Consider the following 12,868-nt stretch of genomic DNA (forward strand, 5'->3'; position numbering starts at 1 on the left):
ATTTAAAATGCACATTTTTAAAGTGAAATTAAATGTGAATTGTATTTCGTTTTTGTTTTAGAACTAAAAATATAAGTGAAATTGTGTTTCTAGTGCGACAGAAAAGTACTCCAGCGTCCATATCAATGAGAGAATGTGAAGTAATGAGAGTGAGAATGAATTTGAATACTTGAAAATGACGTGTTTTCTTTCTTATATAGTGAGAGTTGTTAAAATCGTCTGCAAAGAGTCAGGCGTGCAGTGCCAACAGTTGTCTGATTGATCTTAAGCATGTGTCAACATAAGGAGTTATATTCGACAAAGTCTAAGCAATGTGGTGGTCTCCAAATTTAGTAATGAGTGAATGATTGTGAGGCAAAATGACTTCATCATAAAATATAAGTTGTGTCAGATGAATTAGGAGCAATCAAAATAGCTATAGGCGAACTTTTGAATTTTCTAATCAATTAGAATATTTGTCCAATCGATTAGAAATGCGCAAACTTATGGCCCAAGTTGTCTTGAAGGCGCGTTGATTTTGTGCAACGACTAGATATCTTAAACATCTTTTTGAGAACTTACAAACGATCATTTCTATCTTCTAATCAATTAGGATTAGGTGATAATCGATTAGATTGTTACAAAATACTTTTCATTGAAATTTCTTTTTTGAGCCAACCTCAAGCTTATAAATAGAGGTTCCATTTCTCATTCCAAACCATACAAAATCATGTTTTGACACTTTCATATCTCTCTCTCTCTCTCTCTCTCTCTCTCTCTCTCTCTCTCTCTCTATTATATATATATATATATATATATATATATATATATATATATAATATATATATATATATATATATATATATATATATATATATATATATATATATATATATATATATATATATATATATATATATATATATATTTCTTTAACTTTCTCTCACTATTTTTTTAACCTAAGTGATTTTGTGAGAAAAGTCCTTTTTTAAGTGAGATTATTTTTTGTAATTCTGGAAATGGTAGAGTTGTAAGTTCACCAAGGAATCTTTTGTATAGACCTTGGTTGAACACTGTCCATTTAGGAATTTGTTTGGGTTAAAAGTTAAACCCTTAAAAAGCTTTTTTGTTTGGGATTGTGTAACTCAGTCCTAGTTTAGGTTGGATATCAGCCCGTGATAAAATATCATAGATTCTTGGTTAGTCCGGTGTTAAAACCAAGATAGGTTGAAACTCAGCCCGATATTAAAAGCTTCATAGGATGGAGATCAGCCCGGTATTAAAATCTCTCAGATTTTGTTATCCCATGTAAAATCAAGATGTTAAGCTCAACGATTTTGGAACTTAACGACTGTAATACCCCAAAATTTACCCTTCATTTTTCCTGAAAAAAAAAAGTTAAAAATAAATAAATAAATAAAATATAACAAATTTTTTTGGACTTGGGTCTCCCTCATTTGAGCCCACTACCCACGAAAATCAGTCTATAAATACTGAAGTTTCAGTAGAGGAAAAGACACTTGGAGTTACACTGGGAGATTCACTGGAGAAAGATTTTGAGAGAAGGAAACCTAGGAACTACTCTGCAGCGACCTTCAGGCAGCCCTGAGAAGTTCACTCCGCCTCACACAAACCCTAGTATTACTTTGCAGATCCGGCCGTACCATTCAATCTTAATCAATCTCTCTCATCAGGTATGCCTTTGTTCCTATTACTTTATGCCTTGAATTTGAATGCTATGAATGTATGAGGTAACATCAGGTTTTGCCCACGGGTTTATATTTGTGTATGAATATGTGAATAATGCCTTGAATGCTTAATCGTTTAATTTCTGAAGTGTATGCCACAGGGTTTGAGGTTTCTGAAACCATATTGTTATCCATGAAAAAAATGCTTATGGTGTTTCACTAACCCTTTTGTTGAGTTTTTGTGAAGGCTCACATGACTTTTGCAGGGATAACTTGCGTGGTTTTCCACTTTCTTTGATGGCATTAGCTCGGGAGATCCCTGGGTTTCTTACTCCTTTAATTGCTGTTACTTCGGATCTTTATCCGTGTGGTACTTTTACCTATTTTTCCGCATTTTATCGCTTTCTTAGCTTGAAGACCTCGATAGGAGGCATTTGTTTTTTTTTGTTTATTTACTTCTTAGCCCCTTGTTGGCATGTTTACTTTGAGATACATGTTTTGTGTTTTGTATTCATATCCCCACATGTAGCGCGGTTCCTTCGTCAAGGACTGCCTGTTTGCCCTCGAGCATCCCAAACCCTAAAACCCATAACACACGTTTACTCCTTCTACTACAGGCGACTAAGTCTCCAAAGGTCGAGCATCCGGTAGATTGCGTAGTGACGTCGTTCGTCCAAAACCCAATCCACAACCCCGTAGTTAGCCGAACTACGGCTTGCTCTGATTCTCATTCCAGATGAGATACGTAGGCATAAGACGCGATGTCTTAGCGAGCACACATCCCCCAACCCATAGGTCAGCCGAGCTACGAAGACTCTGATTCTCATATTCAGATGAGATACGTATGCAGTGGATGCGACATCCGCGCGAGTCATTTTCATTTAACCCTTTTTTTTAGTAAATAGTACATTAGATAAACCCACACCCTTTAGACAAGAACTACAAAAGTGGATCCCGTAGAATACTACGGATGCGTAGGGGTGCTAATACCTTCCCTTCGCATAACCGACTCCCGAACCCAAGATTTGGTTGCGAGACCCCGTCTTGTCCTTTCCTTTTTCAGGTTTACTTCGAGCGTTTCCTTTCCCTCCTTTGGGATGAATAACGCACGGTGGCGACTCTTCTGTCTTTTTCTTTCGCCGGTTGTTTTTTTTCGCGCACTGTATTTTTCAGGTTGCGACAGCTGGCGACTCTGCTGGGGATTCAAGAAGTTGACCTCTTGCTGGTCCATCTTCCCTAAGCGAGTCCCTCCTAGCTCGTGTGATTTCTTGTTTATTGGGTGTTCATGCTTTTGTACATTTATTTACTTACTTGCTTGCATTCATCTGCTGTATCTGTTGGAGTTGTTGTTTGTTTGTTGGGATGGGATGTTCTACGAGGGATAAGCCCATTACCCAGGCTTGAGTGTACACACAGGTTTTAGAGTGGATGATCATGAGGCTTGCGTGGCATGTTGCTACGTTAAGTCGTTCGTGAAGAACCACACCCAGACGAGGTTTCTCTTGGATATATTATGTCATACGGATGTTCCATAACGACATGATGTTCCTTTAGAAATCGTCGACTCTGGTGACCATTTCCCGAGAACTCAGTCGAGGCCTCTCCTCCGAGACGTGATTATGTTAGCTCTGGTGGGCGCATTCTCGCTGATCAATCCGAGGACCCCGAGACTGGGAACTTGCTTTAGGATGTCCTGTTGAGGGGAGTCAGTGGAGGTCTTTATCCCGTAATAATGCCAAACCTTCAGTGGTAAACGTATTATTCGCGACTGAAGGGCTGAAGTTGACGAACTTCTGTTCTTAGAACCTACCAGTGAGGGGCGGGCTAAATTCAGGAAACCTTAACCTCCAACCAACCCGGTTTTCTGGAGCAGAGCTTTGATCTTGTATTATATTCCTCAGTGGTTTTCTCTTCAGACAGTGTAACCCGACAGATGTTCAAGCAGATACATCAATCCTGATTGACATACCACTGCACTGCATTCACATCATCACATCATTTGCATTCATATCATTTAACACATGTTTATCCATTTCAAGGGGGTTTACATCTTCTTCTTGATTCCAGTCGGAGTTTTTCTGGTTCTCTTAAGATGGATATTGGCAGAAAGAGACTTGTCGCCTACAAGTTTCCGGTGGTCTGTCTGGAGCCCATCCAACAGTTGATGCAGTTAATGGATCCTGGTTCTCTAGAAGGATTCCGAGAGGATTACGGTCTGATTCTAAGTTTCGTCACGGTTCCTTCCAAAGATCAACATGACGCTCTATTCACACTGCTACAGTTCTATGACCCTCCATTGAGGTGTTTCACATTCCCGGATTATATTTTGGTCCCTACTCTGGAGGAGATTGCCAGTTTTCTCAGAGTTCCTATCAGGTCACAGTTATTGTTCTACAGTTCTGAGTTTCTGCCCGATCTCAGCATGGTTGCTTCAGCCACATATTTGGAGGAATCAGTCTGGAAGGCTAATATGTGTCAGAAGGGAGAAGTTAGTGGTTTTCATCTGAGTTTCTTACTGGGAGAAGCAAAGAAGAAGCTGGAAGACGGTAACCAGAGGGGTTTCAATGCTGTGTTGGCTCTTTGCGTGTATGGGATTGTCTTGTTCCCTAATGTCGCCAAATTTGTGGACATGGACGCAATATGCCTCTTCGTGTTGAGAAATCCAGTACCGACCTTGCTAGGAGATTTCTTTCATTCAGTGCACCACAGAAATAAGAATAGAAAAGGGGGATTGTTGAATTGTTGTGTGCCTTTGTTTTATAGGTGGTTCAGTTCTCACCTACCCAAATCAGGAGTGTTCGTTAATGTCAAGGACTCGTTGAGTTGGTCGAAGAGATTGATGGGGTTGAGAGCTGAAGATATTCCTTGGTGGTCCGACCGGAGCTTGCTTCGGGCAGATATTATTCATAGTTGTGGGAACTTCCCAAATGTTCCGTTGGTAGGAAGAAGAGGAGGAATCAACTATAATCCTTCTCTAGCAGCTAGACAGTTTGGATATGCTTTAAGAACTCCGCCTTTGGAAAAGGATGTGGAAGAATCTCTGTTTTTCCATTCTTCGCCTGATTTGACGGTATCCCGTAAGGCAGCTGAGGCCTGGCTCAAGGTGATCAAGAGAGGAAGAACCGTCCTTGGAAAAGGAGATTGTAGAACTTACCCTCGGTATGAAGAGTGGCTTCAAGGAAGAGTCGAAGAGTTTGGTTTGCCGTTCCCTATTGAAGAACCTTTGTATCCACCTACTCCTGAGCAGTCAACAATGGTGAGCCGAGAGGAGTACGGCAAGTTGAAGAGTGCCATGGAGGGACTTCAAACCAAGAACTCAGAGTTAAGTGAGAAGTTGCAAGACTGTATGCATCAATTCCAGGAGGCAGAATATCAAAAGGGGGAAGCCGTCAGAGTGCAAAAGGAAGTAGAGAGGAGATTTGCTGTGGAGGCGGACTTCTTCAGGAAGACAGACGAAGCCTTGAGATCATCCAGTTCTGAGTTGAGGCGAGTCAAGCAGCAGTTAGTAGATGCTCATGGTAAATTAGCTGGGTGGCAGGAGCAATGGGATGCATTTTCAACTTCTCGGAAGGCAAAGGAGGAGGAGACAGTAGCCGAACTGACTGGTCAGATGGAGAAATTGAAGACTTTGCTGAAGGGGAAGAACAATGAGCTTCTGTGCGCCCGTTCTACTAATGGCTACATCACAGATCAACTCCATGAGGCTCGAGGACAGATTGAAGAACTCAAGGTGTTGGCAGGTTTGAAGAAATCCAGACTTGAAGAGGTATTCGGAGAAGATGATGGGAATTACTACAGAGAGCACATCAACGAACTGGATGGGATCATTCACAAGAGGAATCTGCTTATCCGGCATTTGACAGAATCTCCAGATCATCCTGACACGGTGGCATTACTGGATGAAGTGGGGAGCAGTCCTTATGGGTTGTATACATGAGGCTGATCCCTGGTTTATGTTCCTCCCTTTACTTTTTGTTTTGTTGCTGTATAGTGATAATCCACAGGCTTGTTGTGGGGATCCTCTTTTGATGTACTTTTGGCTAAGGCCCCTTTCCTGGAACTCATTTGTATGTTGGTTTCCCTTTGTTGCATCTTGATCTCAGAAGTTTATCCATGACTCAGTCTTCTTGCACTATTCGCCTGATGTGAGACTGGAATCAAGGGGGTAGAATACCTTTTGGATTTGATAAACATGGCATTGCATTTACATATTCATTGTCATATCTTGCATAACAGGTACCACTGCAGTGTTCTCATATTGTTTGGTGTCCCACTAGCAGGATAGCTGACTCAGGCATTCACCGATACGGTACCCGAAGGAATCAACAGAGAGCGATGGAGAGCCTACAAGCAGAGATCGCCGAGATGAAGATTCGCATGAATCAATTCATGGATTTGGTTCAAGGGGTGGCTCAAGGACAGCAGGAGCTTAGATTGTTGGTACAGAGGGATCCCCCTATTACTCAACCGGAGACGTTGGCTGATCCTCCAGCTGGAGAGGCTAATGGTCCCAATGGACCGGGGCCTATCCCGATCCCGCATGTCAACCTAGATCAACAACCCATTCAGGATGGTCAGGATGATCAGTTCCCCTTGCTTCAGGAATACTTTGGTGTGAACCCCATGTTTAGAAGATTGGAAGAGAGGTTGAAAGCAGTGGAAGGACAGAATCTTCTGGGAGTAGATGTTGCTTACTTGGGGCTGGTTCCGAGTGTGAGAGTGCCACCGAAATTCAAGGTCCCGATATTTGACAAATACCATGGCAGCTCTTGCCCCAAAACTCACGTGCAAGCCTATTTCCGTAAAATGGTTGCATACTCTGATGACGAGAAGCTACTTATGTACTTCTTCCAGGATAGCATAGCTGGGGCATCCTTGGAATGGTATATGAGGCTGGACAGAGCCCACATCCGTTGCTGGAGGGATTTGGCAGAGGCTTTCGTGAAGCAGTATCAGTATAATGCAGACATGGCTCCGAACAGAACTCAACTTCAGAATCTGTCTCTTAAAAGCAATGAGTGCTTCAGGGAATACGCTCATCGCTGGAGGGAGACAGCTTCCCGTGTTCAGCCTCCGATGTTAGAAAAGGAAATGGCCAACATGTTCATAAACACTCTGCCCGGACCTTACTTGGAGCGTCTGGTAGGTTGCAATGCTTCCAACTTTGCTGATGTGGTCTCTACTGGAGAAAGGGTGGAGAATTACCTAAAGACCTATAAGAGCCAGAGTGGAGGTGAATCCTCATCAGGGGTGAAGAAGTCGTTCATTCAGGGACAGAAGAGGAGAGAAGGGGATGCAAATGCCATATCTTCTTATCAGAACAGGGATAACCGGAGGAATAATTTTCAGAATTATCATCAGCAACCGTATGTTGCGGCTGTGACCATTCCAGCTGCAGCGCCACTACAACAACAACAATCACAACGTCAACCAGCTCAGTATCAACAGCAACCGGGTAACAGACCCGCTTATCAACAGAGGCAAAGGATGATGGACCAGCGTTTCGACACCCTTCCAATGTCGTACGCTCAGTTGCTTTCTAGTCTTCAACAACTATAACTTGTGCAACTGCGCACTCTGGCTCCTCCTATTGGTAGACTTCCGGTGGGTTAGGACGCCAACGCTAGGTGTAGCTTCCACTCTGGGGCACCTGGCCACAATATTGAGAACTACAAAGCTTTTAAGCACGTAGTTCAAGACCTCATAGATTCAAAGGCCATCGACCTTGCACCGGCTCCGAATGTCGTTAACAATCTCATGCCCCAGCATGGTGGTGCGAACGTTAACATGATAGAGGGAAAAGCCAAGTCCATTAAGGATGTGTTGAAGTTGAAGACTTCATTGTTGGATATCAAAGGATGCTTGCTGAAGGCCGATGTTTTCCCCGGTTGTGGGAAGGGTTGTTTGGATTGTGCCACTCAGAGTGGAGGTTGTTTGAAGCTACAGCAGGGTATCCAGGCCTTGCTCGACAAAGGTATCCTCCAGGTTGAAGATTTGTCTGCCCAAGAGTTTGTGGAAGGGGTTGAGGAAGAAGGGTTTGAAGATGCTACTGATGAATTCGCAGATGTTGTTCCTACTGATTCTGTAATCCATGATGATGTATTTATTTTTTCCAATGTGGATGATCCTGATGTAATTGAACTTGATCCCGATGTTTCGGATGCTTGCATTTCAATGAATGAGATTTCCGAGTACGGTTGTGATGTTGCTACTATCACTATTTTCTATCCAACTAATCAGATCAGTGTGCCAGAAGCACAACCCGTGCCACCAGTGCGACGATCTACTATGACCATCACAACCCCTGGTCCTTTACCATTCACCAGTGAAAGGGCCATTCCGTGGCATTATGGGGGGAGTGTGTATATGCACGATCATAAGGTGGAACGGCCACTGAAAGTAGAAGAGGGTCAGAAGCCTGAACTTGACGGTCCCGCAGTGGATAATGTCGGTGGAATCGGCCGATTCACCAGGAGTGGTAGATTGTTCTCACCACCGGTTACCCAAGCTGATAATGCTGATGCTGTGGCGAAAACCAAAGGCAAGCAAGTCGTGAATGAGGGTACCTCTGCACCCCAGGATGGTTCTGAGCCCACTTTTGCAAAGGATGTGGACGAGCTTCTGAGAATCATAAAGAAAAGCGACTACAAGGTAGTCGATCAGTTGATTCAGACTCCGTCCAAGATATCCATTCTCTCACTCCTGTTGTGTTCGGAGGCACACAGGGAGGCACTTCTGAAGGTTCTTAATGCTGCATATGTACCTCAAGAAATCTCGGTAAACCAACTAGAAGGGATCGTCGCCAATGTGCATGCAAGTAACGGGTTGGGTTTTACCGATTCTGACTTGACACCAGCCGGACGCAATCATAACAAGGCTCTGCACATCTCGATGGAATGCAGAGACACCGTGCTATCGCATGTTCTGGTGGATACAGGCTCCTCTCTCAATGTGCTACCCAAGAGAGCCCTGTCAAGGATAGAAGTAGAGGGTTTGGTCTTGAAACCTTCAGATCTTATTGTGAGAGCCTTCGATGGTTCTAAGAGATCGGTGTTTGGAGAGGTAGAATTGCCAATTCTGATTGGATCACAAACCTTCAACACTGTCTTCTACGTGATGGATATCAGTCCTTCCTACAGTTGCCTGCTGGGTCGTCCTTGGATCCATAATGCTGGGGCAGTCTCTTCAACTCTACATCAGAAGATTAAGTTTCCGGTCAACGGACGAATTATCACCGTCTGTGGTGAGGAGGACATCCTGGTCAGTAACCTGTCTACATTCAAGTATGTAGAAGTAGAAGGTGAAATTCATGAGACTCTGTGTCAGGCTTTTGAGTCAGTTCAAATCAAGGATGCAACTCCGGTGGAAGAGGTTAAAGCGGGTGCCTCTATCTCATCCTTTAAGCAGGCATGGGCCGTGGTGGATTCAGGTGTTGCTCCCGGTTGGGGGCGTCTGCTGGAATTACCAGTGAAAGAAGATAAGTTCGGGATTGGGTATCAGCCAGTTTTGACTTCTACAACACTTTAGGGGCCGATCACTTTCTCCAGTGCTGGCATCATTCATTATGGCCAAGTCTCTGCGGTCAACGAAGAAGATGGGGATAGTGATTGTGACATTGACAACTGGGTGCGTCCGAGGATCCCGGGTGAAGTCATCAACAATTGGTCTTCTGAAGAGATTATCCAAGTCACTCTTCTTGAAGAGTAATTTTCTTTGTTTATTCATGCATATCCAAGTCTTACGTTCCGCCCAGGGCGTAATGACTTATTGTAGGGCCCGTCTATGTGACACTTGCATTTTTATCATAAATAAAGGACGTATTTTTGCATTCAAATATTTCGTTCCCTGTCTTTCTATTTTTGCAGTTTTTCAAAATAAAAAAATGGCAATGTTTTGTTTAGTTTTCACTTCTTGTTCACACTCATAAGCACATACCATCACTCATGCAGATGCACATCACCGGATCCTATTGATAACGTTTCTGCTACGGCTCGTTTCGACTTTGAAAATCCAATCTTTCAAGCTGAAGAAGAGGGTGATGAAGACTGTGAACTCCCTGAAGAGCTTACCAGGTTATTAAAACAAGAGGAAGGGGTTATTCAACCGCATCAAGAGTCTGTTGAAGTGATTAATCTCGGCACCGAGGACGCCAAGAGAGAAATCAAGATAGGGGCTGCTTTAGAAGACAATGTGAAGAAAGGGCTGATTGAATTGCTGCAAGAATACGTTGACATCTTCGCCTGGTCTTATCAGGACATGCCTGGGCTGGACACAGACATCGTGGTACACCGCTTGCCTCTCAAAGAAGGTTGTCCTCCGGTCAAGCAGAAGCTCAGAAGAACAAGACTAGAGATGGCCGTCAAGATAAAGGAAGAAGTGCAAAAGCAGTTGGATGCAGGGTTTCTAGCAGTCACCAATTATCCGCCATGGGTTGCAAACATCGTCCCCGTACCTAAGAAGGATGGAAAGGTACGGATGTGTGTCGACTACCGGGATCTGAACAGAGCTAGCCCTAAAGATGATTTCCCATTACCTCACATCGACGTTTTGGTGGATAATACAGCTCAGTTCTCGGTATTCTCCTTCATGGATGGTTTTTCTGGCTATAACCAAATCAAGATGGCACCAGAGGACATGGAAAAGACAACTTTCATAACCCCATGGGGAACCTTCTGCTACAAGGTGATGTCGTTTGGTCTGAAAAATGTCGGAGCAACATATCAACGAGCTATGGTGACTCTGTTCCATGATATGATTCATCATGAAATCGGGGTTTATGTGGACGATATGATTGCCAAATCTCAGACAGAAGAAGAACATTTGGTGAATTTGCAGAAACTGTTTGAGCGTTTGAGGAAATTCAAACTGAGACTTAATCCGAACAAGTGCACTTTCGGGGTGAGATCGGGAAAATTGCTGGGTTTTATTGTTAGCGGAAAAGGGATTGAGGTGGATCCCGACAAAGTAAAAGCGATACAGGAAATGCCAGAGCCAAGAACAGAGAAGCAAGTCCATAGTTTCTTAGGGAGGTTGAACTACATTGCAAGGTTCATCTCTCACCTAACAACCACGTGTGAGCCAATTTTCAAATTGTTGAGGAAAGATCAGGCTATCAGGTGGAATGAAGATTGTCAAAGGGCTTTCGAGAAGATAAAAGAGTATCTACAGAAACCTTCAATCCTTATACCTCCAGTTCCTGGGAGACCTCTGATAATGTACCTGTCAGTGGCCGAGAACTCGATGGGGTGTGTATTGGGACAGCATGACGAGTCTGGTCGAAAAGAGCATGCCATATACTACCTTAGCAAAAAGTTTACCGACTGTGAAATCAAATATTCGCAGCTTGAGAAAACTTGATGTGCTTTGGCCTGGGCTGCTTGCCGACTGAGGCAGTATATGTTGAACCATACTACCTTGTTGATTTCTAAGATGGATCCAGTGAAGTACATCTTTGAAAAGCCGGCTCTCACCGGACGTGTTGCCCGTTGGCAGATGATTTTAACAGAGTATGATATCCAGTATACATCCCAGAAAGCCATCAAAGGGAGTATTCTGTCAGACTATCTTGCTCAGCAGCCGATTGATGATTATGAGCCGATGAAGCTTGATTTTCCAGATGAAGACATCATGTTCCTCAAGATGAAAGACTGTGAAGAGCCAGTTGTTGAGGAGGGACCTGATCCAAACGAAAAGTGGACTTTGTTGTTTGATGGGACTGTCAATGCTAGAGGAAGTGGAATTGGCGCTGTCATTACAACTCCGAAAGGTGCGCACATACCTTTCACCGCTCGTTTGACTTTTGAGTGCACAAATAATGAAGCTGAGTACGAGGCCTGTATTTTGGGTATTGAGCAAGCCATTGATCTGAGAATCAAGACTCTGGACATCTTCGGAGATTCAGCTCTGGTGATCAATCAAGTGAATGGTGATTGGAATACTCTCCAGCCCACTCTGGTCCCCTACAGAGACTACACGAGAAGACTGTTGACTTTCTTCACAACAGTAAAATTGTATCATATACCTCGTGATGGGAACCAGATGGCAGACACACTTGCTACTCTATCCTCCATGATCAAAGTAATTCGCTGGAACCATGCTCCCAGGATCGATGTGATGCGCCTTGACAGGGCCGCATATGTGTTTGCTGCTGAACTGGTAGTCGATGACAAGCCCTGGTATCACGATATCAAGTGCTTTCTGAAGAATCAAGAGTACCCTGCAGGGGCATCCAACAATGACAGAAAGACTTTGAGAAGATTGGCAGGCAGTTTCTTCTTGAACAAAGACGATGTGTTGTATAAGAGGAACTTCGACATGGTTTTGCTCAGATGCGTGGACAGACACGAGGCGGACATGTTAATGCAGGAAGTTCATGAAGGTTCCTTCGGTACTCATGCCGGCGGACATGCAATGGCTAAGAAATTGTTGAGAGCGGGTTATTATTGGATGACCATGGAGTCAGATTGCTTCAAATATGCTCGGAAGTGTCATAAATGCCAGATTTATGCTGATAAGGTGCATGTGCCGCCAAATCCTCTGAATGTGATGACTTCGCCGTGGCCATTTGCTATGTGGGGCATTGACATGATTGGAAAGATTGAGCCGACAACTTCCAATGGGCATCACTTCATCCTTGTTGCCATCGACTATTTCACCAAGTGGGTCGAAGCAGCGTCATTCGCGAATGTCACCAGACATGTGGTTGCCCGTTTCATCAAGAAAGAAATCATTTGTCGCTATGGGATTCCCGAAAGAATCATTACTGATAATGGTTCTAATCTCAACAACAAAATGATGAAGGAGTTGTGTCAGAACTTCAACATTCAGCATCACAATTCTTCCCCTTACCGCCCTAAGATGAACGGCGCTGTTGAGGCGGCAAATAAGAACATAAAGAAGATTGTGCAGAAGATGGTCGTCACGTACAGAGATTGACATGAGATGCTACCTTTCGCCTTGCATGGGTACCGCACTTCAGTACGTACATCGACCGGGGCAACCCCTTACTCCCTGATGTATGGTATGGAAGCAGTCCTACCTGTTGAAGTGGAGATTCTGTTAGGGACCAATTAGTACTACTTTTTATACCATTTTATTGGTCCCTTTTACCAAGTTTTGATGTAATTACACACTTTTATTCTCACTATTTTGTATAAATGCAATTAGGTTTAATTTATTTTGTTTTGAATAGTTATTTCACA

Source organism: Lathyrus oleraceus, chromosome 2, assembly GCF_024323335.1.
Source record: "Lathyrus oleraceus cultivar Zhongwan6 chromosome 2, CAAS_Psat_ZW6_1.0, whole genome shotgun sequence".
Taxonomy (NCBI): domain Eukaryota; kingdom Viridiplantae; phylum Streptophyta; class Magnoliopsida; order Fabales; family Fabaceae; genus Lathyrus; species Lathyrus oleraceus.